The 25,648-nt window shown below is 39.0% G+C and overlaps 1 protein-coding gene and 1 pseudogene across 1 annotated transcript in view; both read left to right on the plus strand.

Moving 5' to 3' along the window:
* Positions 1-7,159: 7,159 nt before the first annotated feature.
* On the plus strand, positions 7,160-23,902 carry LOC137298579 (putative nuclease HARBI1; annotated as a pseudogene).
* LOC137298857 (dnaJ homolog subfamily C member 13-like) overlaps positions 20,370-25,648 on the plus strand; it is a 318,010-nt gene continuing 312,731 nt past the window's right edge. Inside the window, exon 1 of the mRNA XM_067831190.1 lies at positions 20,370-20,588. The gene's annotated coding sequence lies outside the window, so the exon portion shown is untranslated. The remainder of the gene's footprint in view (positions 20,589-25,648) is intronic.

A 25,648-nucleotide genomic window follows, 5' to 3' on the forward strand; every position in this document is an offset into this window, starting at 1 on the left:
CTGAATCAAGGATTAGGCGTTGTAACACAGTTATGTGGTGAAAAACTGTAACAAGGGTCAAGCTACCTGAAGAGAGTCACGTATGCTTGGACGGGTTACTGAAGCTAACAAGTGTGTGTGTGTGTTTTTCCTGACGATGGACAGTCTTGATAGATGACCATCGGTCTAAAGAAGTAGTTCATGTACTAAATTGTGGGACATTGGGACAGTTAAAACGCCTGGAACAGAAGGTGAAGGATCACGACCAGATACTTCAGCCCGAGGCTATGGGCCAAGTGTCAACAACCAGGTGTGACAAACAACTTAAAGATGTTAGTACGATATTCCACTCCGGTGCCTGACAGAAAACGTGACGATAGGGTCATGTACTGGGGCAGGGGGCTCAAGGTTGGACGCAAACTTTTGCTCATAAGAGCGAAAGTTTTTCTGAGCAGAGACAGAAAAAGAGAGACGGCAGGCGGTGGCAGGGCAGACAACCGAGGCACAACCAACAACCTCTCTACAAGTCTGCAGCAGAAAAGGTCCTGAGCGAGACTGTGGGTCAGAGCCAGAGCCAGAACCATCGCCTGTTTAAACCTGTACTTTCTCCTTAAAACAAAAGTAGCCTGGATTGACGAATCGTGTTGTGTTACAGTGTTCCATACTCCGGAAATAATACACATAACATTATTTTGGGTATTTTGCCATTGCAGGGGATATTGATGTCTTTTCTTGTGGGAGAACAGTAAAAGAGCTCAGTGATGATTTACTGAAACGAGGTCTACCTAAACAGGACTTTGCTTTGTTGAGTAATGAATGGAGAGATGATTGTATGAATTTTAAAGGTGGTGTTGTTTTGACTATCCAAAAAGTAGAGCTGCCTCCTAGTTCAGAAGATGGTTGGAAAATATTTATGCTGGATACATTGAAAGGATGCACTTGCGCTGGTGTTATACATTCAAACGATTCGATTAGAACATATGTGTGGGCTATACTGAGTGCACAATCACAGATGCACTTCGGTATCATAGGTAGTGGAACAGCTTATGACACGCAGAAACAGTTTCAGGCTAACATTGAGGATGCTATCGCATCACCAGTAGATCTAATATTCTAGTGCTAATCTAGTGCTATAAAACTATACCAGGACACTTTGCAATATGCCAGGTCAAAAGTCGACCACGTGTTCGCTGTGGGATTGTACATGGCTCCGTGATATGCGTCTGAGAATCAATAAAATAACAGGCTACAACAATGACATAATCATCGCCACAGCCGACCGAAAATTGGGTGTTAATGCCGATGTAGACGTCTCCCACATCACCACCAGAGCCAAGGGTTAAACCAGGGGGTGTGGGCCCCACAGTATCCCCTACAGTGCAGGCATCTAATCAGCAGCATATTGATAGTAAAACAGCGCTGGTAGTCGGAGGGGTCGCGGTTGGCTTCTGTCTCATTTGGCTAAAAATTCCCTAGTGGGGGAACCCCACACCCCTCTTAGCCGCAATGTACACCAGCCCGGCCATGGCGACGATGAATGCCCACAGATTTTGACCAAGCCACATGACAGTTTTACCCAGTGTGCTGAGCAGCCACGATACAATACTTCCTAGGATACCTGGCAGGGCTTCTGCAGCCTTACCAGCGAGTTTAGCCAGGGTCTCTCCAAGTGATTTCAGACGTTTTTTTATCCAGTCTCTGATGTCACCACTCGGTGTGGTGCCACAACATGGGGGTATGAGGGTTGCCTCACTCACCGATACGACTAGATTCCCAAACTTGGGTGAGGACGACGTCATAGTGACAGGGACAGCATGATTGGCGTTTAACATCAAGTTGACTTCGGAGTGTGAAGAATTACTAGAACAGATGTTAGTTTCAGAGGAACAAAAGGACAACAAGCAGCGAGACAGACTGGTAACACTAGTTGTGGGTGGTAAGGCAAAACTCCTGATATTTAGGAGAAAACATCACTGCTGACAAAATTCAGAAAATGTGAGATGAGGAAATAAATCAAATATATGCTAGGTATGAGGCACAACTCGGGCCCGAGATGACAAAAGTTATAGGTTCTACTATTACCCAGATTTACACTAGCATAGCGTCACACTTTTTACCAGTCCCATCGGAACGTCGACTCTATTGTGGGAGGACTTTGAGAAGGACTTTATCGAAAATGCCTTGAGCTACCTCATTTCTGTTTTATGTCACAAATATGGCATGTATCTAGCCCCTGTGACAGCAGCGATCATCACGACAAAGCATTGTAAATTTAACAAAACAAATGATAATAATAATATTGGCACAAACAGCATACCTTAAAGACATGATGGCTGTCTGATTTTACTATCGTCTCCGCCATGCCTGTGGCTTTAACCCTGAAGTCCATGCATGGTACGACCCTGAGCATGTCCAGGGAAAATGGCAGTTTTAAACTTCTCTGGAATAGGCCAATATACATCCTGAGACGAATTCCAGCTAACAAACCTGATCTTGTCCTTTTTGATAAAGCCAATGAAATTATTTATATCATTGAATTTTCTGTCCCTTTTGACAGCAATGTGATTGGCAAGATTCAGGAAAAGCATGATAAATATGTGGACCTCGCCTTTGAAATGTGTCACTTGCATCCCAAGTACACTGTCGTCAGGCTCCCCATTATTCTCAGTGCCCTTGGTTTGGTACCTCTTGATCTCTTGGCGCAGATCAGGAGAGTGCCCTGGTTCTCCATCGGGAGCACAGCCCTTCTGACAATCTTGGTAATGCAGAAGGCTGCTGTGTTGGGGAGCCTTCCTATTCTCCGGAAAGTTCCTGTTGGGTTCGACTAGGCAGTGTTTCCTGGGAGAAGTCCCATTTGCTGCCTGGGCTGCGTGTAAAAGGGTGAGGGCCCTGAGCTAATGATGAGCCTAACCGGCCTGACTGTGCTGTAAAACATAATATTATACAAGATGGATGCTGCCCAGGAAGAGATAACCACCCACAGTCCTGCAGACAGCCGACAGGAGCCAGTGATGCAAGTCACCCAGAAGAAGAACCAAAAAATTGTTGAAGCTGGTAGAAAAAATGCCCTAGCCAGGCACAAAAAAAACCTAATTACATGTGGGGTACCCCACTTGGGTGACCGTAGGTGGTGTAGTAGGCACTGCTGCTGTTTCATTATATATGTTATTGTTGGGGATACCCCCACACCCCAAACCACCAACACCTCAGGTGGGGGCAACCCCATACTCCCCCGAGGAGATCGACCCACATATTATGTTATAATTAAAATTATATATTTCCATTAATATATATTATGTCTGAGGGAAAATCATTCATTATTGATGCATACCACGCATTAAATGGTTTCCGGATTAGCAGAAGGGTACACTCAGTTGACTAAAATGATTATAAACCAACCAACTGTAAAACTCGACTTCAACCTGCAAGACGTTCTGGTAAAGCAAGGTATTATACCTGAAAATATTTTAAAGTAATGTATATTATATGGCCACAGTAGCAATAATGGTTGGTGGGGCTCTTATGAATGAACTACAATTTTCTGGGAGTAATTTTCTATTTTCACAATTTGGTGAGGTAGAAGCGGAATGAAAATGACACAATATAGCTGTAGAAAAACTACAGGCCATACAGGATGAATACACTATGAGACGAATGAAGAGACTAGATTTTATCAATGATCAACTCCAACATGAAAATCATTCTGTTAGAACTTTCCAGGACGTTGATGAAGTTATGATAGAATACTACATGTTAACGGGTTAACAACCAGAACCATTAAGTAATGCGCCAACGATGTCTCAGTATTACACTCCTTCAAAGGGTCAAAAAGATCGTGAGTTGGTCCTCGTGGCACTTGGTTTAGCAGCAACAGTGTTAATTGTTAAACAATTCGACTAATTACACAAATTATTATACCAAACAATTAGAACATCACCACATATTTGTCAGTGGGTACTTAAGAGGAAAACTGAAATTTGTGGTAATAAAAGCCGTGTTGAGTTATTGTTGTTTTCACCGTACAGGCTATACTAACTATACATGCTTGGTGTGTGGTAGAGGGGTGAAAGATCATTACCGATTATGTAAAGCCCATGGCGCGGATAAAAAATGATTTTAGCTTATTTACGAGAAGAGAAAAGACTACATCTGCGAAGTTAAATGCTTGTTAAAGATCAAGGTATGATTTGTAATTCTTCGTGAATGAATCCTCTACATGGCCCACTTTTCAAGAAGTATAGGTTAGGTTCCCCGTCTTTTATATCCACTCGATCAACATTGTATGTTCCCCCACACCCCCAAGTAGTCTCATTACTTCGTGATTAATAAAATCAACCACCCGAGGAAGTCGTACTACCCATTCAGTGTTTCTATGTCGGGGCCCCAATTCTAAATCGCGTGAATATTTGGTGTGCAAACAAACGTTCGGTTATGGAGTGATTGAATCTCTCAACTATAGCTTGACTTTGATGTTCTCCTGCCACTCCATGCCTTACCCCGATATTGAGTTTGGCTAACAGTTATGCCACGGCACCCATGAATTCCCAGCCTGGGTCGACTTGCAGCTCCGAGGGCCACGTCAGTGGACTGCATTTGTACATGTGTTCAAATCCGAGGGCTACTTGTGTCGCATTCTTCGTGGTCAAGGGTTTGACTTCCTTGTACTGGCTGGCTACGTCAACAACTGTCAGTACGTACTTGTAGGTTTTACCTCTGACTGTATCATGTGGAAGAAACAACAGGTCGGCCTGGTGAACTTGATTAGCTATATGAATACTGAATTTTTTCCTGGGTATATATTTTGGAGCCTGTAAGTATATTTGCTATATAGCTTGTTTTTGTAACCAGACTTTGGCTTTTTCTTCCAAAACACATGCGGCTTTAGCTAAGTTTTTAATGGCGTCTTCCCCTTTCCAATATGCTTGAGGGCTCTAGTAAATTTTCTCCATTATGTATATATAATTTGAATAAAGGAGTGACAGTAAGCATAAGTGTTGACACGATCTGAAGCTACCCATTGTTTTGTATCCATCGGCAATAGAGACGCCTTATTTAAAGTCAACCCATATATCTTCTGCCCATCACTATGAAGTATGTTCATCTGGTGTTTGAGCTTTTCTTCTCGAATGGGGCCTGTTTGTAGAGGGTATGCTTAATATGTCATTTCACCATGTTCTTTTTCACAGCTTTAGCCTTTCTTATTTCGGTGTCGTCTGCTTTCTTGATAGAATACATCCTAGGTATCCAACGTATTTGATGATCAGTGTGTCCGCACATTCATCCTTCATCTTATCTAACACCTTTTTGTTGACTTTACTGTGCAAGAGGTGGTCTCTCAGGTAATCGCTGGTATTGTACATGTGTATATTGTTTTTCATATCCTCGTACACTTCCTCGGTTTGAATCTCCATCAGCAGTGAATCAGTATCCGTGTAGAAAACCTCACAGGTGGGGGCACCCTTATCCGGACACTACTTCTTGAACTCCTTGTAGTAGAAGTCATACATCAGGTGTTTGGATAGGTCGAGAATGCTCATACCAACATATATCAGTCGGTAAAGTTTAATGTGATTCTTTTTCATATGTACAGCTGCCAAATCATCATCGAATATAGTACTTCTGTTGTACATCGGGCTTGATATCAGTTTCCTAATCTTGTCTTCCTCGTTCGCCCAGCGATATAGGTTGTTAGCATCAAGATAGAGTAGGTGAGTCAAAGTCTTCTTCGGATTGTAGCCTTCCACATACTTATTGTTAACTTTAGCATAATGTTTCGATACCATAGAAATACCACTGTGTAACCCTTTCTCGATAAACAGATGCATGTGGTAATCTGTGAATAATTCTAACTCCACACCTGTTTTCTTCAGTAAGGCATCCCCTGATAGCCCAGGGCTTGAATAATACCATGCTGGGTCCAATCCGTATTGTTTCGAAAATGTTTTTCTGAATATCTCGAAAACATCAGCCAGCAACACCACATCCGTTTTCAAATATAAATCATGACAATCACATAGATTCTTACAACCCAGTTTTTCCCATACATTTTTTGCGTGTTCGTAATCGTCTTGCGAGACAGACGCGTCAGTCAATTTGCTATAGAAGCAGTCAATATCAGGTAACTCTCATTAAACTTAGACCAGTCATCCATATATTCATAAAGGTGTATACCCTTACATAACAGCAAAGCTCTAGTTTTCTCTTCTATGTAACGATTAGTTATAGCTAAGTCATCTGGGTTCTTGGCCTTTACCAAACTGTCAAGAGATGACAACAGAAACTGAACACTATCTATGAATCTGAACCTATTTAGCGAAAAGGATATATATCTTTCCATATTGTTTGGGATACAGGATATGTTGCCTTCTACCTTTGAAATAGCTTGCATAATCAAGTGTGAATCATATCCGTGTAGATTGTGAAACGCCACTGGGATATGAATAAGTTTAGGATTTATTCTTAACTTCAAATTACACTCATCTATAAATAACGAGAGGGTTAGTTTGGCCATCACAACGAACAACCACATACCCAAACCCACATGCTTCGTGCTGTTGAACTTTTTGTGTGAAACTTTTATAAGTAGATTGAGCTATAAATTGGTTTAATGATAGCTTCGAAGTCGGATAATGTATGGTACTGGCATCTGATTTTTGTGGTTGATAAATTTCAAGATATTGTTGGTTTCTCTTGCCATATTGATCCATACGGCTGTCTCCACTACACCTCAGCAATCACCCCTGTGGTAATCGAGCAGACTGGCCCTAGAAAACCTGTAAAGGCACTTTTCACAAAGGTGTTTCTTTCCCCCATGTTTCAATTGATCATACAACAGTCTGCTAAAATTCTGAATCCACTTGCAGTGATATTTTTCACCTTGTTGTATCATAAATATATTGATTGTTTTATGCACATCTTTATGCAATAAAGGACTTATCCTGTGCACTATCACTTTTGTACTTTCCTGTCCGAATACATTTATAGTTAAGTCTGGATTTTGATTTTCTATTTTATTGATCTGAGAGATGGGGGTGGGTTCATCTACACCTTCCCAATTGATCCCATCATCTTCACAGAATGTCAGAATTTTTTACAGCAGGAAACTTTATAGTTTGCTACATCCAGGTAGATCATATTAATCTTATCAACAACCCAACCAGGGGCCGGATTCACCAAACTTCTTAGAATTTTCTTAAACCTTAAGAATTCTTAAATCTGCTAAGAATTCTTAGTTTCCATAACAACCTCTACAATACTAAGAATTTTGCTTAAGTCGTATTCATCAAACCTCTTAGTGCTTAAGATTTTTTCTTAGACTAAGAACCATGCATAGGTAACTTAAGCCCTTAAGAAATTTCTTAAAGTAAACAAAGATGGCCGCCAATGCAAGCACCGATAGAAACAACATTTTAGAAAAATACACTGAAAAAGAATTGACACGAAGATTTCGTTTATCCAAAGATGGCATACAGTTTGTAGTAAGTTTGATTTCCAATGAAATTTCACCTCTGACACAAAGAAGCAATCCCTTATCGGCTACAGAAAAAGTTCTGTTGACGCTGCGATACTTGGCCACTGGGAAGATGCAGCTGTGTAATGCTGATCATATTGGAGTTTCACAGTCGTCAGTCAGTAGGGCCATTACACAAACAATAACTGCAGTGTCTGCTCCTGCCATAGTTCGACAGTTTATTTCGTTTCCTACCAGTCAAGCTGAAATACGAAGAAACCAACTAGGTTTCTATGGCATCGCTAATTTTCCCGGAGTGGTTGGGGTGATAGATGGCACCCACATTCAGATTCTGGCACCATCCCAGCACGAACCTGCTTATGTGAATAGGAAACAATACCACAGCATCAACACTCAGGTTATCTTTGACCACAGTTCGCAAATCATCGATGTTGTAGCGAAATGGCCCGGGTCCACTCATGACTCGCGCATACTGACCGAGAGCGGCGTTTGCGCTTTGTTTACACGCCATGTGATGCCTGCCGGCTGCCATTTGCTTGGGGACAGTGGATATCCATGTAGAGATTGGCTCCTCACACCTTATCTTCAACCACATCCCGGCTCTCAGACAGCATACAACAGGTAAACTAAACCTCGAAAACGACAGGACTTCCATCGGGTACTAGAATAGAGTTATGCCCCCTTTCAAAAAAAACTATAAAAGTGTAACTTGGTTGCATTAAAAAAGTGAAGGTTTCTTTCCTGGAACAAATTACAATCCTCAATGATTAATTTACTTCATGAATACAATGTACTTATTGAACTGATAGTACCCATTAATGAATATTTCAGGGCTAAATGGACTATTTATCAATGTTCATAAATATCATGTTATTCATTTATGTGACAATAAGAAGTTACAAATATGCTGTTGCAGATTTTAAATTATTATTCACTGCATTTGATTTTCTGACAGAGCTCATAAAAGGACTCGAAGTGTAGTCGAGAGAGGGATTGGGCAGTTGAAACGCCGTTTCCATGTTTTGCATGGTGAAGTTAGACTATCACCACAAAAAACATGCAAGGTAAATATGTGTACAAAAATAATAAATGTGGAGGGCAGTTATTCATCTGTGTAAACTCAGTGTTATTTTTAGTGAAACTATGCCTTAAGAATTACCTGTTTTGAAGATGTTATAAAGATGTTTACAAGTAGACAGAAATCTTTCATAATAATTACAGTTAAAAAAAATATTTATGTTTCAATAAAATTATTTAAAGCAGTTCTTGCATGTGTGTGTGTTTGTGAAAGTGTGTGCACTTCCATGCCTGTGCATGTCTGTAAGTATTAAGATATATGTGTTACATATGTCTACATATACATGTTCTTAAATACTCCATTTATATCATTTTGCAATCATCAAGAAAGATTGTCTTCAATTGAACCATTCAGCAGCATGTGCTTATCAACTCAAGTTATGACCAAGGCAGCGGGTCGTGCTAAAGTGGGTTTATTCCACTGTGGCATTATTGAGAACATTTTTTAACAACGATAAAATATACAATACATATTTTCACGCACATATAAGCACGTGTGCGCACACACACACACACACAAACACACACACACACACACACACACACACACACACACACACACACACACACACACACACACACACTGAAGTTACATCTAGCAATTAACAATTATGATAATAATATTAAGTTAGTGCTTAAATATGATAGGTAGCTTATGCATTTTCAAAATTGGTTTTTACTTATATAGGTATTAGTGAATTGTCAATGATAATTAATAACATGGATCATATGCATCTGAAGGAGACTCAAAGACAGTGATGTAACTAGTTCTATCTGTGTAAACTAGTTTTGGAGCGATTGAAGATAAATACCATGTTTTTATGCAATGTACAAAATCTAATGAAATTCGCCAAAAGTACCTGTCACAGCTGAATGCCATGCCTCATTGTGAACAAAGCAAGATAAATGTAATGCAATCTGAAGATACACAAATTATTAAATCAGTTGGCCTTTTTTTGCATAACATGTTTAATTTAATTTTCCCAACAGGTCATCACATCTTGTGCTGTGTTGCACAACATATGCAAGATGAGGAACATTCCCTTGCCTGATGGTGAATCGATGGAGCCAGACGAGGACGACCAGCCACAAACTCTTCCACCATTGTCTGGTCATAACCTCATTTACAGGGATCACTTTGCCAACACTCACTTCTAGTGTAAGACAAATTATCTGACATTGTCACCAACATGACAGTAACAGATTTAGTAGCAAATTAATATCACTGTAATTTAAATATCACTTAAAACTATAAGAATTAGTTTAAACTGAATGCATTAATAGAGAGAATTTTCATAAATGAATTCAAATGCACTTAAAAGAAATGACATCATACTTATTTAGATACATTTCAACTTTTAGGGGTGACTTGTAAAGTACACAACTGGAACAAGTAGACATTATGTTGGGATGAGTACCCAACATGTGAGGGATTATCAATCAATATCTACTTAAAGACAGGCATGAAGCCATTAAAATCTTAATAATCCAGGTAGTTTGAATTAAAATTGAAATATACATTCACATAAAATATATTTTTGATTATAAATGCTCAAGTCGTGAGTCCTGATTCATCCAGCAACTGTAACATAAGTAAATCAGATGAAGTATACCGGTAATTAGGAAGAGTTAATATCATAGATTTGTCAACTTTTAGAAAGTATTTGCAAGAACAATAACGTAACAAATATTCGTTTGATTTATTCTTGTTATTTTCAGTAATGAAAAATTTTACAATTGACCATGCAACCAGATTAAACGATCAACAATTAATATTGTAAATATATATATGCTCCACTCGCTAGTTCCATGAACATACTAGTATTTACTACATATGTGTGTGTTTTCGTATACTTGTAAGCTTTTACAAATGAAAATGCACAACATTTCACGTATGCAACTGTTACTTCAAATGATCATATTGCACAGACAATATGTTGTTACCACTTGTCTAAGTTTTGGGTAATCGATTATGTTTTGAGATGGGTGATCGAAAATAGCACATATCGGCCATCCCACTTTTTCAGCTTGCAATTATTTCAACGTTTACATTATTACAAACAAACATACATTAATAAGTGAATTATCGTAGGAGGCAAAAACTTCACAATTTCGGGCATAAGGTGATAATATCTTAAAGTATCGTCACTTACCTGTGAAGGTGGCATTTATTTGCTTCGTAATGTCCGTCCAGATCTCCTTTTTTCGGGATGATGTCACGCCCGGGCCAAATCGGCCGAGCAACACAGCCTTGTTCTGTTCCACGAGGCGCGCTAAGAACAAGGTCTGCTCCGCCGTCCAGTTTGGCTTTCTTGTAATTTTCTTGTCCATTGACATTGTTATTGTCGTCTGCGTAAATTTTCTTTTCAATCTCCACGCGAGGAGAGTTCAAGTGTGCTATTAATAGATACGGGGAATTCCAAATACGTCATCTAAGAAAATTCTTAGCATAACTTTGCATCCCATAATTCCAAGCGATTACCGCTAAGAAAATTCTAAGAATTTCTAAATTTCTTAGCTAAGATTTAGGCTTAGTGGCTTAGTGGATTGCTACTTAAGATAAATTCTCAGCTAAGAATTCTTAAGAAAATTAAGCATAAAAACTAAGAAAATTCTAAGAAGTTTGGTGAATCCGGCCCCAGACCCCATATTAGTGTAACATTCTAGTGTTTCTTGAATTTTCCCAAATTATCTGTCTATAGAAGAGTTGATAGTATGTGGTTGCATTGTAACTTCTTGATTACCTGTGAAGTAAACATTGGTCTAGTCAGTTGTTTCATTCGACTGTTGTTTCCCTAGTGTCATCTTTAATGTGAGTTGAAATTTAATACCTCTTAAATCTTTCAGTTCTTCATTTACTTTATCAAATACAAATTGTTTTATATCTTCAGCGTCTATGTTTCTTTGACCTTCCACCTTCCAACCTCTCAAATATTTTCCTATAGGACGCTCAGTTGGTGTGAATTGTAATTCTATAGGATGTTGTTCCTTTAGTAATTCAATGACCTCAGACTTCCTCATATGGGAATACCCTTGCATTCTGCGGACATGAGATTCCTTTGTTAACTCTTTCACAGTAGGTGGTTTTTGATACTTTAAACCTGATAAATTTAGTAACTCAGGTTTCCTCATACGAGAATACCCTCTCAATCCACGTTCATGTGCTTGCTTTTTCAACTCATGCACTGTAACCATGTTAGAGAGTTCATACTATATGAGAAACAATTGTCTAAAGGCACGTCCAGGAAGCAATATCACAGTGTTCATAACAGGATAGACCTGTTAAATTGATATAATTGCTCTCGGTCCTGCTCTCAGTCAGTCGGTTCAGGCATGGGCTTATCCAGTATTGCACAGTTTGCATTGTGAGTTCATACCCCACCAGTTGAATAAACATTATTCCAACATTTATATTTTTATAATATAGGAGCTGGTTTGTTGACAACCATCGTAGAGCCACATTCCTGTATGAACGCTGTTGCTATGCTGATGTTTACCCAGGATACTGTGTTCATATATGAATGCTGGTGGTGTTGTGGGATACCCTGTGGGGCTTTATCCCCACACATTTAAACTGTAATTATTTTATAGGTATATCATCATGGGGGGTTTCCCCACAAATCTGTAAATTCATATGTGAATGGTTTTTGCAGATGAAAAGTAGTTGTATAATTAGTCTCAGCTGTGGTGTACCTTTTGGTTTTCCCTGCAAATTTGCAGGTGATATGGCCATGTGAGCCAAAACCACCATTCCCCATACTACTAATATGTGAATCAAGAAGTGTCTCCTTAAGTAGCCGCCATTGTTGAATTAATTGTTAATCCTTGTGTCTTTTCAAATTGTTCTTAGGTGAAGGAAGCAGCCATGAGCAATCTTCAGGAGCACTATAGGAATGGTCAAGGTTTTCACTAGACTCAGCGGCTGACTAGACTATTAGAAAGTCAAGATTTTGACTGGAAGTAACTGGTAAACAGTAAAATTAAACAGTAAAAAGGTGTAATAAACATCCAGTTTTGTTTGATATAACTTCTTTTCTCATTTTTTACACCTTGGGATCAAACAATACAAATGTTATGAGTGTAAAGATATAATAAAATATTGTATGGCCATTTTGACTTTTTTGTGTGGCCATTTTGACTAGGGGTTTGTGACCATTTTGACTTTTCTGTGGCCATTTTGTCTTGTGTCCAGTTTGACTAGGACCCAAAGTTCAGATGTCTGATGCAGAGACATGTTACACGTGCTGCAACGTTGGCTAATGCTACATACTTTGGTCTCATCTTGTACAATGATGAATAAGGCAACTTAACATGAAGGTACTTGGACTGGAACTTGAGATGCAGGTTTCTGAGATAGCCACTCAGGACATACTTCTGAACTTTCTGCCCCTTCATCTCACCCTTAACAGCGTCTGTTTTTCCTGGAATTAGTCTAGAGTTGTCCTCCCTGACTTGGCATTATAACTGATGCCTTGCTATTCTCATACTTCGGGACTGACCAGTATTCAGGAGTTTACAATGTGATGTCATAAGACGTCTTCGATCCATAGTGGAGCTCTTTGAGTCATTTTAGTCATTGCCAGGCGATACTTTAATTTTACAAGTCCTTTCAAACGAGAAGAATGTGTTCTCTTTTGCAGCAGCAATTTCTTCTGTTAGACATTTTCCCAAGATTAGTTTTTTTCCCTTATCCTAAGACTCTCCATAGAACTTATAACAGCTTGTTGCATTTCAGTATCAATCATCTTACCAGAACTCGGTTCGATATTTGATGATTTTTTTTATCTTCTTTTGCAGTCACTCATGGCGCTTTTCAGCAATTTTAACCCGCTGCTTTAAATTCACATTCTGCTGTGAAAAGTTGTTACTGTGTCTTCTGGCTTTTGACACTGCTCTGCTTATCCCCTGTCTTGCTCTTGCTTTCCCTCACTACAGGCTCCTGCCCGACCACTTCTGTCGTTGCTTCATTCTGGGTCATAGTAGCAAGAATGACTTTTACCTTTTTTCTATATCTTTAACATTTCTTTTGTTTCTCTCCCTACGTTTTTCTTTTTCAGCTCTAGACAGAGTACTGACCAGTTTTCTTAATATACTTTTAACTGTTTCTTTCCTGTTCCTTTGTTTCTGACTTTTAAATTTCCGTTCTCTGTATAGTCTTTTGTCTCCCTGCTTTTGATTTAACCATATCTGCAACAACTGACCACAATTCACGCAACAATGTATAGATTCCATCATTTAACATAATGACACTTTCCAAATTCTTAGGAAATCTCCCAAAATGTAATGTAATTTGTGTTGTAATTTACCTTATAGTGTACGTTAGTTATAAATATAAGTCTTTATAAATGAATTATTATGAATCGCATGACATCACTATGTTGAACAGTTTCCCAATAAAGAATGAGGACTATGATTTGTGGATAAACAAACTTCTTTTATTCAGAGAGTGCGACGTTTTGACATAGATACTAATGTCGTTGTCAAGCAAATGGTACAGGGTAATGCTTTGTGGAGGAATATATACATGGATTGTTGTTACAAGGATGAGAAGACGATGAGTTGTTTATACACTTAAAGGGGCACTGATGCGGAGCGAATAATGTTTCTCGCCAACGGTCGAATTACGAAACCAAACCGCAAATTGTTCAGCGCCCGCTCCTTCGACCGTGACGGACGAAGGAACTGGGTTCCTGTCCATATTAGCAGAATTTCTTCACCTAAACAGTCAGGAGGCTGGATGCCCATCATATGCCATTTGTTTAAAAATATCCATGGTATCCCTTGTCTGATCGTAACCAAATATCCCAGCAGTGTAGTTCTTTTCGGATGCTTGGATGGTATAGTTACTGATCCAATTTGATCCTATTTCAGTGTTTTAACCTGATATTTAATCATGTTACATGAAAATATGATGTCTACAGGCACGTAGCCATTTGTTTCAGTACGGAAGATTGCAAAGCTTTATATTTAGGTAATTCTGAGTGTTGGTTCAGCTGTGATAGCAAATATCATACGTAAATTTTGGTAGCTATGGTAGCTACAATGGTTTATTATTTATGATAATAAAAACACACAGTTGATTTATTTGAATTCGTAAACAAAAAACGATGACTTTGCCTTTGGTAGAGAAATCTGAAAATTTTCTTACGTAAAAAAACCCTTATTTCACCTATTTACCCAAGTACACAGCAAATGCCTGTGTGTATTCCTTATGTAACGAAATTTCGTTGGTATCCTCAAAACAGTTTCGGCCCATAAGTGTTTTCAGGCTGCATGCGACACAGAGATTACATCTTCCTTGCTGTAACTCGCGTTTGATGGTGTAAACCTACACGTGTTATTTGTCATCATTCTCTGGATGGTCAATTAATGAATTTATAACAGGTATAATTAGTAGTAACACCACTTCGGTTACTCAACAAAGGTTCCCATTTGGCATTTCTCCTGTCTGGAGTAAATACTCAACATTATAAATTAAGGTCTGTAATGGCAAATGTATTGTATGTTATGTAATATGTGCATGTAAGTGATGCGAGAGGGTTTATCAGCTGAGTTACAAAAACACACATCGATCAAAGGATTAACCGATAACACACTGATTGATTAATTACTTTTATCTTCTAGCGGATTTGTCAAAAGGCAGTGTGTGTAGATGACTACACCCTGTCGTAAAGAGTGAGTGCAAAAACAACACCCTCCCTTCAAAGAATTAACCACCCTTGCGTTGATTGATTGAGTGCTCATTATTGGTTAACTAAAGTACTTAGAATAGTTTACATCATACAATTAGTTTGCCAGGTGTGCTATCTTGGGAGACCTGTGAGAGGTTTATCTGGTTTTCACCAACGAAAGACGTGAAACGATGTGTTACTTTTTCGCAAACTAGACAGTTGTAAGACACGCGACATAGAGCAGGATTACTTACCAGCTGCAGATGAATGGAATACGATTTCTTTTACGTGGATATTGATGGATACATTCCTGAACAAGGTAGTAGCCTGACATTGTTGCTATAAAATTAGTCTGTTTTACATTCATTATTTGCATTTTGTTTTAAAGGGGCACTGATGCGGAGCGAATAATGTTTCTCGCCAACGGTCTAATTACGAAACCAAACCGCAAATTGGTCAGCGCCCGCTCCTTCGACCGTGACGGACAAAGGAACTGGGCTCCTGTCCATATTAGCAGAATTTCTTCACCTAAACAGTCGGGAGGCCGGATGCCCATCATATGCCATTTCTTGAAAAATATCCATGGTATTCCTTGTCTGATCGTAACCAAATATCCCAGCAGTGTAGGTCTTTTCGGATGCTTGGATGGTATAGTTACTGATCCAATTTGATCCTATTTCAGTGTTTTTAACCTGATATTTAATCATGTTACATGAAAATATGATGTCTACAGGCACGTAGCCATTTGTTTCAGTACGGAAGATTGCAAAGCTTTATATTTAGGTAATTCTGAGTGTTGGTTCAGCTGTGATAGCAAATATCTTACGAAAATTTTGGTAGCTATGGTAGCTACAATGGTTTATTATTTATGATAATAAAAACACACAGTTGATTTATTTGAATTCGTAAACAAAAAACGATGACTTTGCCTTTGGTAGAGAAATCTGAAAATTGTCTTACGTAAAAAACCCTTATTTCACCTATTTACCCAAGTACACAGCAAATGCCCGTGTGTATTCCTTATGTAACGAAATTCCGTTGGTATCCTCAAAACAGTTTCGGCCCAATAGTGTTTTCAGGCTGCATGCGACACAGAGATTACATCTTCCTTGCTGTAACTCGCGTTTGATGGTGTAAACCTACACGTGTTATTTGTCATCATTCTCTGGATGGTCAATTAATGAATTTATAACAGGTATAATTAGTAGTAACACAACTTCGGCTACTCAACAAAGGTTCCCATTTGGCATTTCTCCTGTCTGGAGTAAATACTCAACATTATAAATTAAGGTCTGTAATGGCAAATGTATTGTATGTTATGTAATATGTGCAAGTAAGTGATGCAAGACGGTTTATCAACTAAGTTACAAAAACAAACATCGATCAAAGGATTAACCGATAACTCACTGATTGATTAATTACTTTTATCTTCTAGCGGATTTGTCAAAAGGCAGTGTGTGTAGATGACTACACCCTGTCGTAAAGTGTAAGTGCAAAAACAACATCCTCCCTTCAAAGAATTAACCACCCTTGCGTTGATTGATTGAGTGCTCATTATTGGTTAACTAAATTACTTAGAATAGATTACATCATACAATTAGTTGCCAGGTGTGCTATCTTGGGAGACCAATGAGAGGTTTATCTGGTTTTCACCAACCATAGACGTGAAACGATGTGTTACTTTTTCGCAAATGAGACAGTTGTAAGACACACGACACGGAGCAGGATTACTTACCAGCTGCAGATGAATGGAATACGATTTCTTTTACGTGGATATTGATGGATACATTCCTGAACAAGGTAGTAGCCTGACATCGTTGCTATAAAATTAGTCTGTTTTACATTCATTATTTTGCATTTTGTTTTAATTTATTTGTTGTAGCATTCAGCAGAATCTGTATGACAGAAAACACACACTAGATCGCGTATGTGTGTGAAATAGGATCCACATTGGCAATCTATACAATGTATAAATGTTGCTGTTATGTTAGAAATTTTCAATGAGTATGAGCAGACCGTGTGTTCTTTTATTAATTTTCAGAATCATACAAATATGACAATAAACTAATTAGGGCTATGAGACAAAATATAGAGACGTACATTGGCTTCGTTATTTTCCCGTCCTATTAGTTTTTTACCATTTCTACAACTGGCAGATGATTCTGGGATATCATCCGGGTACTCACGGGAGAAAAACAATAACAAAAGTTTACACCAGTCCACGGAAATTGCTCCGCATCAGTGCCCCTTTAAGGGGTTGATGTACACAAGCTGATGGGAAGCCAGAGGTTAATAAGGAGTGGGGTATAGGAGATTGGAAGCCAGTAGAGTGTTGTTAAAACAAAGTGGATTGAAGTACAGAATTATTTTATCAAGTGATTATATGCGAGTGGAATTTGGTAGCCCTCATCTCTGTTGATCGCTGGTTCAGTCTTCATGATGTGGAGTAGCTTGCGGATTTTGTAGTCTGAGTCAGAGATTACATCTTCCTTGCTGTAACTCGCGTTTGATGGTATAAACCTACACGTGTTATTTGTCATCATTCACTTGATGGTCAGTTAATGAATTTATAACGGGTATAAATAGTGGTAACACCACTAAAATTACTCGACATAGGTTCCCATTTGGCATTTCTCCTGTCTTGAGTAAATACTCAACATTATTAATTAAGGTCTGTAAAGGCAAATGGATTGCATGTTATGTAATATGTGCATGGAAGTGATGCAAGAGGGTTTATCAGCTGAGTTACAGCAAGAACATCGAACAAAGGATTAACCGAGATCACACTGATTGATTAATTACTTCTACAGCGGATTTGTCAAAAAGGCAGTGTTTATGAGTGTAGATTTACGTAATCTATACCGAATACACTCTGTCGTAAAGTACGTGTGTAAAAACGACATCCTTCCTACAAAGAATTAACTGCCACTGCCTTGATTGATTGTTGCTCATTATTGGCTAACTAATGGCGGAAATCATACCGTTAGTTGCCAGGTGTGCTGTCCTGGGTGTATACACTAGTGTGAAAATTTCTCAAACGATGTGTCACTTTTTCGCATATTAGACTGTTGAAAGACACAATACATACAGCAGGATTATTTACCAGCTGCAGATGAATGGAATATCGTTCTTTTGTGTGGATATTAATGGATACATTCCTGAACGAGGTAATAGCCTGGCATTGTTGCCATAACTTTCGTCTGTCTTAAATTTAATATTTGCATTTTGTTTTAATTTATTTCTTGTAGCATTCTGCAGAATCTGTATTACAGAAAACATGCACTAGGTCGCGAATAGGGTGTGTGTGAATTATGATTCACGTTGGCAATCTATACAATGTTTAGATATTAAAATCATGTTAGAAGTTCACTGTAAGTATAACCAGACCGTGTGGTTTTTTTTAAAAATAACTTTCAAAATGCATACAAATGTGACAAGGAACTAATTAGGTTTATAAGACAAAATATAAAGACGTACACTGACTTCGTTATTTTTCAGTCCTAACGGGTTTTTTTATACCACTGGCAGATGAGTAAACTTCAAGGTGTTTGATTTGTTTTCATAATAACGAAGTAAATGACTTCATCTTTGTTGATCAGTCTACACATAAACTATCAATTGCGCATATGGGAGGCGCAGCAGAGATCACGAACCAGTCACGAATTCTGGGGTATCATCCGGGTACTCACGGGAGAAAAACACTAACAAAAGAAAACACCAGTCCAAGGAAATTGCTCCGCATCAGTGCCCCTTTAACTTGGTTCGTTCTCAGCGCAGCTTTTTAATAATACTTGACGCAATTTATTGTACCAGTCAAAATTTTACTATGAATGAATGAATTGAATTATATCAAGAAATAAGTGTAAGGATTATATGCGAATGGATGAAAAGCATATGGAAAAAGAAAAAAAATACATTTGTGAATGAATGAAAGAATAAATGATGCACTACAGCATGCACCTCTCCCCAAACATGTTAAAGAATGCAAAACTATCGCTAGAACACATTTTTAAAGAATCTACTTTGAGACAGTATTTACATTAGTAATTAATTCAGATGTCTTATTACATGTGGGACATGGCATGGGCATTGACACCTCTCAAAAACTGAACGATTTGAAACTATCACAGAGCTTTGTATACATCCTTCTAGTTTTGTCAAATACTAAGATCAACAAGAAAGAGAGACGTTTTAGCATCATAAGGATCAATGGCGGATCAGATCAGATCGGCGATATGTGATATTTTTCGCACACCTCAAATACACCCTACAGAATTTTTTTTAAGTTATAAAACTACCACTATACCACACGTTTCAAATAAAGATATAATTTACAACAATTCCACTGTACCAATACTGACACTAACAACAGTTATATTTGACTTGAAATGAAGTGACAGAATAGGTATCTTATCTTCTACATGGAGGTGGTCAGTTATCAAAACACTCAGCGAACGTAATCAGCTGTCGAAAATATATGCCTGAATGACAGACCAGGTTTTGGAGTCAAATGACACTTACAAGAATATAGGATACTCTACAACACATTAAGTAGCCTGAACTGAAGTCTGCTCAAACCCCATGTATAGTGAATGTGAAGTATAGTTTTGCCCTAAAAGTCATACCGTGCCGTTCCATGTTTTCAGGATATTATTTCAGTAGCGTCCATGCTTGCCGACAAGACACGAAAGGCACGTTGCATTCTAACAATAAATTTATGAAAGGTGAGGTGATGTTTATTTACGGAATTTCAGTTTTGATAATCTACAGATGCGCAATAATGTACACGATCATCTTTGCGTTATTACCCAGAAAACACGTTACGCGAGGACACGAACCGCTATATATGTGAAAAGAAATATGCTTAGAGTCAATTCGCGCACGAAAGCATGACCGACAGTTTGGTCGCTGTGAGGAGCTTTATTTGAACCAGTTGATTTGGTGTACTTATCAATGCATTTTAAGTGCAAACATTAAGGAGGCTAAGGGCAGGATACCAGTCTACACAGTGTAAGGACAATTATCGGTTTGACACCTATGCGGCCAGAAAACTAAGCACCGAAACGAGGAACCAGTCAATTTTGTCTTGAACTCCCGTCAGCGACATTGTAACTCGCAATGGGGTGATAATAAAGGCAAACTGGTGTAGCACGTGGTAACACGAGTTTATGTAAGTGCTTAGCGGAAGTAATCAACCCAACATGGCAGCTCCTGCTAAAACGGGAAGCTGAGAAGAACTTTCCATCCTAACAACACTTTTGTGTCGAGAATGCGAGTGTAGTAACACCAATCTTGTCTTTCTGCCATTTGAAATTTGCTTCGAATCGATGCTTTCTACGACATCGCTGCACGTGTATCCTTGTCAAGCGGACACTGATCAACACCATTAGGTACTGTTTTTGACCACTCCCCCTTGGCCTTGTGATTCCCAACATCATGTGATATCTTGTCACTGCATCAGTGTTAGTAATTTTTACTCAGCAATAGTGAACAGTACGCGGGCCAGTACGCAGTGGTACGCCACTCTCTTTGAAATGTGTAATGCAAAATAAAGAGTCTTCACATAGAATTGTATTCAAACTAAAGTATGGCCTTACAGAATACAAGTCAGATCAACCAGTAATATATTTGCCGTATCAGATCTCACAGCTCCAAATAATTTTTCAAGCAACTGGGTATTTACTCCCATGTCTTTTGTGTCTGAATAATTGCATTTTTTTGGAGTAACTAGCATTTTGTATACTTATCCGTATTGGGTAATTAACTCAATATTGAAATGTAAGTAGTATTTAGTAATTGTCATACTGCCAAACAGTTGGCAGCCATTTCTAAATACTGAACATAAAAGTCATGTGACTATTAAAGTAAACCCTGGACAGTGGCTGCGGCTTTATAATAGTGCCTGTGTGCGTACCTGCGTGCATGCGTAGGTGCGTGTATGCATCGTCTACCTTAGCTAATGCTGTTGTAGAGTTTGGGCGCCATGACAAATCATACACAAGCCAGTGTAGTTAATTGAGTAAAGTACGCAAGGTATTATAGACTTATTTGGTTTTGAGTGATTCGAATGTGTTTTTTTGTACTCCCAGATTTGTAATTAATTGAGTAAATGTGATTTTTCTAGTAAAATATGCAAATACGCACCTTATCTGGAGCTCTGAGATCTTAATTTATAATGTTGAGTACTTACACCAGACACAGGATATGCTAAATAGGAATCTTTGTCTGGTAGTCTTAGAGGTATTACAACTATTTATACCTGTCATATATTCATTAAATGATCATTAAGTGAATGGATGGCAAATAAAACAAGGTTTAGAGGAAGGGAGTTAGTAATCGCTGATATTTTCAATTAATGTTATCTGATGGGCATCCACCCTTCATAATGCCACTTCGTTTTGGTTGAGAAATTATGCTAAGGTGGACAGTAGCGCAGTCCCCATGTCTGTCATGGTTGAAGGAGCAGGTGGTGACCAGCTTGCAGCCAGGTTCCGAATTTGACTGTTGTTGAGAAACATTAATCACACTGGATCAGTGCCCCTTTAAATGCTTGGTTTTGCATTCTTTCCTTCTGCAGGGGAATAACCCCCAACATCCTTTCTCACTCCCTTTTTCTTCCTGTAAATTACATTATGTCAAGAACAGTAGGATGTCAGTGATACAAGGTTAGTCAAACACCCTGTGAATATTTTATATTGAGTATTCAAACATGTAAGAGGGTGGAAGTTTTGGGTCAAGTCTCCTTTTTTGGGAAGGATTATTGTGTGACCTTTGCAGAACCGTGAAGAAACATTACCTGCCTCCATAGGACAATTGAAGCAGTGATGTAATGTTGTTTGGATGGTAACAGTTTCCTGTACCAGGTTTGAATGCTATCAGGCCCTGGAGCTGTATTAGATTTGGACTTTGTGATAACATTTTTCAGACAGTCTGGTGAGATATAACAGACATATCACCTGGTTACTTTCTCATGCACTGCATGGTCATAATCACTGACCCATGGTGCCTCCAGGTTACTGTGGCTGGGTATAGACCACAGCTGTTTCCAGAACCTTTATTGGCATCCATGGACATCGTTGATCATGATCCCCATCACCCTTTTGATTTCTGTTGCCTGTAAAAAAGCTTTTCATTATTTCTAACAAGGTTACTTTGTGTGAGGAATCTGTTATTCTTTTCCTATTTTCTTTCTCTTTCTGTATAAAACTTAAATATTACCGTAAGGGAACTGACAATTTGGAGAAGTACCTTTTCTTTTGTTGTATTGTACTTTTAATTATTTTTCCTTGTCTTGACTCATACTTATTATGATTATCACCTCCCTCGATACAAAGATAATGGAACTCTTGAAATCCCATGAAGTTCCCTGCTTTTGAAGCAGACGTACAATCACACTGACCCATGAGAAGTCTCCCTGCTTTCCTGCCAGTATCGGTCAAATGACCTGCCATGCTTGTCACTCTCTCCTTCATCGCCCGTCCAAATGTTTGAGGCAACTTGGGGTTCCAATACAGCGTTAAAATATCTTATATATTTAGGTCTTTTAATCAAAATAAAGTCATTTTCAGCTTTTTCAGTTTGTATTAATTATCTTTATGATATGAAATTCTTGTTTAAAATTACGTATTTTTCATGTTTTGGGACATGTATTTCATCATCTGAGATTATGTTCTCAGTTGATCAAATTGTGTTCCTGGTGCAAATACTGTCTCAGCAGTTGATCTGCATTTATTATGTCTTTCTTGCACCGTTGCTTGTTCTTCCAGTGTTTGCTGTGAACTTTGCAAGAATTTGTCTAGTACTGAATTTAGTTCTTACTTCTTTACTATTCAAAGAAGATGTCTTTCTGCATTCAGAGATCATATCATGGGTTACTAATGGGTTTGGACTTGACTTTCCTATCAAAGGAATCCAACAGCGCCTTAACCTACAACATGGTGGACGACGATTGATACTCTACCCTTCCTACTGATTGCACCAATATCTACTGTTCTGGAAAACTTATCTGTAGCCTTCAATACAGCAACAAAATAGCAGCATCAGCACATCCTTTACACCACATGGAGCCCTTTTTGAAAGCACCTGAGGTGGATGACAACTAAAAAATTATCAGTGAGGCCTGCAACTGTTCCAACAAGGTTGATGATAAACGAGTAGCATAGCTGAATACTACCTCTTGTTTGGACTTGCATGTTCACTTGCCTTCAACAAAGTTCTCATCTCCCATTTGCACAACTTCGGGACTGACGAGGAGAGGTTGATCCTACATGACCTCGTCACTCAGGAGAAGGATCAACAGTTTTTATTGGAACATCTGGCCTCTACTTCTGCTGGTTTAAATCTACTTCAACAACAAGACCTATTGGCTGTGTCATCATGGAGCGACAGCTTTATCAAGCCACTCCTATGGTCTTCCTGGTCAGCATCTACAGATTTTGATGGAAGGATCGAGGACATCGCTAAGACAGTTAGTCAAGACTCCAGAGAAGTGATGGTGATCAAGTCCATCAACACTCTGGCCACTGGCAGACATCACAGTGCCCCTCACAACAAATCCAAGTACTTTGGAGTACAGAGAGCAAAAGATAGAAATACAACAATTGTTGGGGCGGCAAGAGCTCTTTTCGTTGCTCATCTTGAGGAAACAAGAGTTCCCTTGGGAGAGAACGTCTTTCCAGGGGCACTAAAGGAGGAAAGTGCCTAAGATCAGGTTTGGAACAACTGGAACGTTCCACCCCTAGCCATTCCCGTACAACCATCTCAAATCGATGGATGCCTACTATGTTACTGGAAGAAATGGGGCATCTTCAATGACGACTATGTCATGCAGATCGTAAGAGCGGGCTACAAGATCCCTCTACAGGCATCACCACTGCTAACAAGAGACCCAGCGTCCTTCATGTATGCACAAGATCAACGGGGACAAATTAGCTAATGCCTTATCATCTCTAAAGGAGAAAGGCACAGTCAAAGAACTACATCTGCAGGATCTTACACTTGGATTCTACTCCCCAATCTTTCTGGTACTGAAGAAAAACTACAGAGAAAAGTTTCAGCTAAGCTACAACATGAAAGAATTGAACAAGGATTATCTGCTTAGAACAGAGAGGTTCAGAATGATATGTCTACCACAGCTCCGGCATCTTATTCATCCGGCGGACTACCTCGCTAGCATCGACCTACGAGATGTGTTTCTACACAATCCCAAAACATCCGGAGTCTAGAAAATATTTGCACTTCCTATTCAATGGTCAACACTTCCACTAGAAGGTATTACTGTTTGGAATGTCATCACCCTTGGTTGTTTATTTGGGTAACCAGGCCCATCTTACCCTACCTACATCATTGAGGGCCACACAGTGCCTTCTACTTGGACGACAACATTCAAGTTCATTGCGAGATAAATCAACACATATTGCAGCTGAACTTCACCATCAGACTGTTCACCCAACTGGGATGGCTTGTAAATTGGAACTGGAGCCACAACAGGATCTACAGTTCCAAGGGATTTGATTCATTACTCTATTGAATCACATCTTAGTCCTGAAGGTTCAGGCCATAATAGAGCTAGCACTACTCTCTATGTTACCGACAATGAAGTTGCAGCAGGAACTTGGACAAGCCATGAACGCACTCTGCATATCAACCACTAGGATATGAAAGCTATAATCAATGCAGTACGACATAGGTCGACCGCATAAACTGTTGGTTCTACATAAACAAGAAGGATCAAGAAGATCTACTACAGCTAACCTGTCAAATGTTCAACATCATTGATGAGCTGAATCTGCATCATGGCAGACGCTCTACTGCATCCCCTACAACCATCTCCAACAGAGTGGATGCTACATCAGGAGGCTTGTGAGTTAAGCATTCGGATCACCGCAGATAGTCCTATATGTCACCAGGTTCAACAAACAGCTATCAACGTTTGTATCTCCAATACCAGATCAACAGAGGCTCTCTGGCTCTCTTGTGGAAAAGACTGAATGCTTACGCATTCTTGCCTCTAGTTCTACTGCTGAAAGTCACTGGAAAGATCAAACAAATTATTATGTTACAACTGACTTGATCGCACCTTTTTGGCCAGTAAGAGAATGATTCCCAGTATTTATAGGGCAACTAGGAAGACCATCGTTAAAACTACCAAAATGGAAGAGTCTACTCATAGATCCGCACACCAAACAAACTCACTGGAGTCACTGTTCATTGTTCCAACTGCATGTATGGATTGTATCAAAGCTTGCTAGAAGAAACAAGGATATTGTGCAAGAGCAGTGAAGGCTTACCCCAACACAGATCGACTCACACATTATACGATGATAAATGGATGCAATTTAAGAATTATGCCAAGAGGAAAGGCTTTACAGCATTGAAGGCCAGACAACTTCAAGTGGCGGATTATTTATCACCTGCAACATACTTGAGGACTGAAAGGTTCTACATTATC

The sequence above is a fragment of the Haliotis asinina genome, chromosome 10 (assembly GCF_037392515.1).
Source record: "Haliotis asinina isolate JCU_RB_2024 chromosome 10, JCU_Hal_asi_v2, whole genome shotgun sequence".
NCBI lineage: Eukaryota > Metazoa > Mollusca > Gastropoda > Lepetellida > Haliotidae > Haliotis > Haliotis asinina.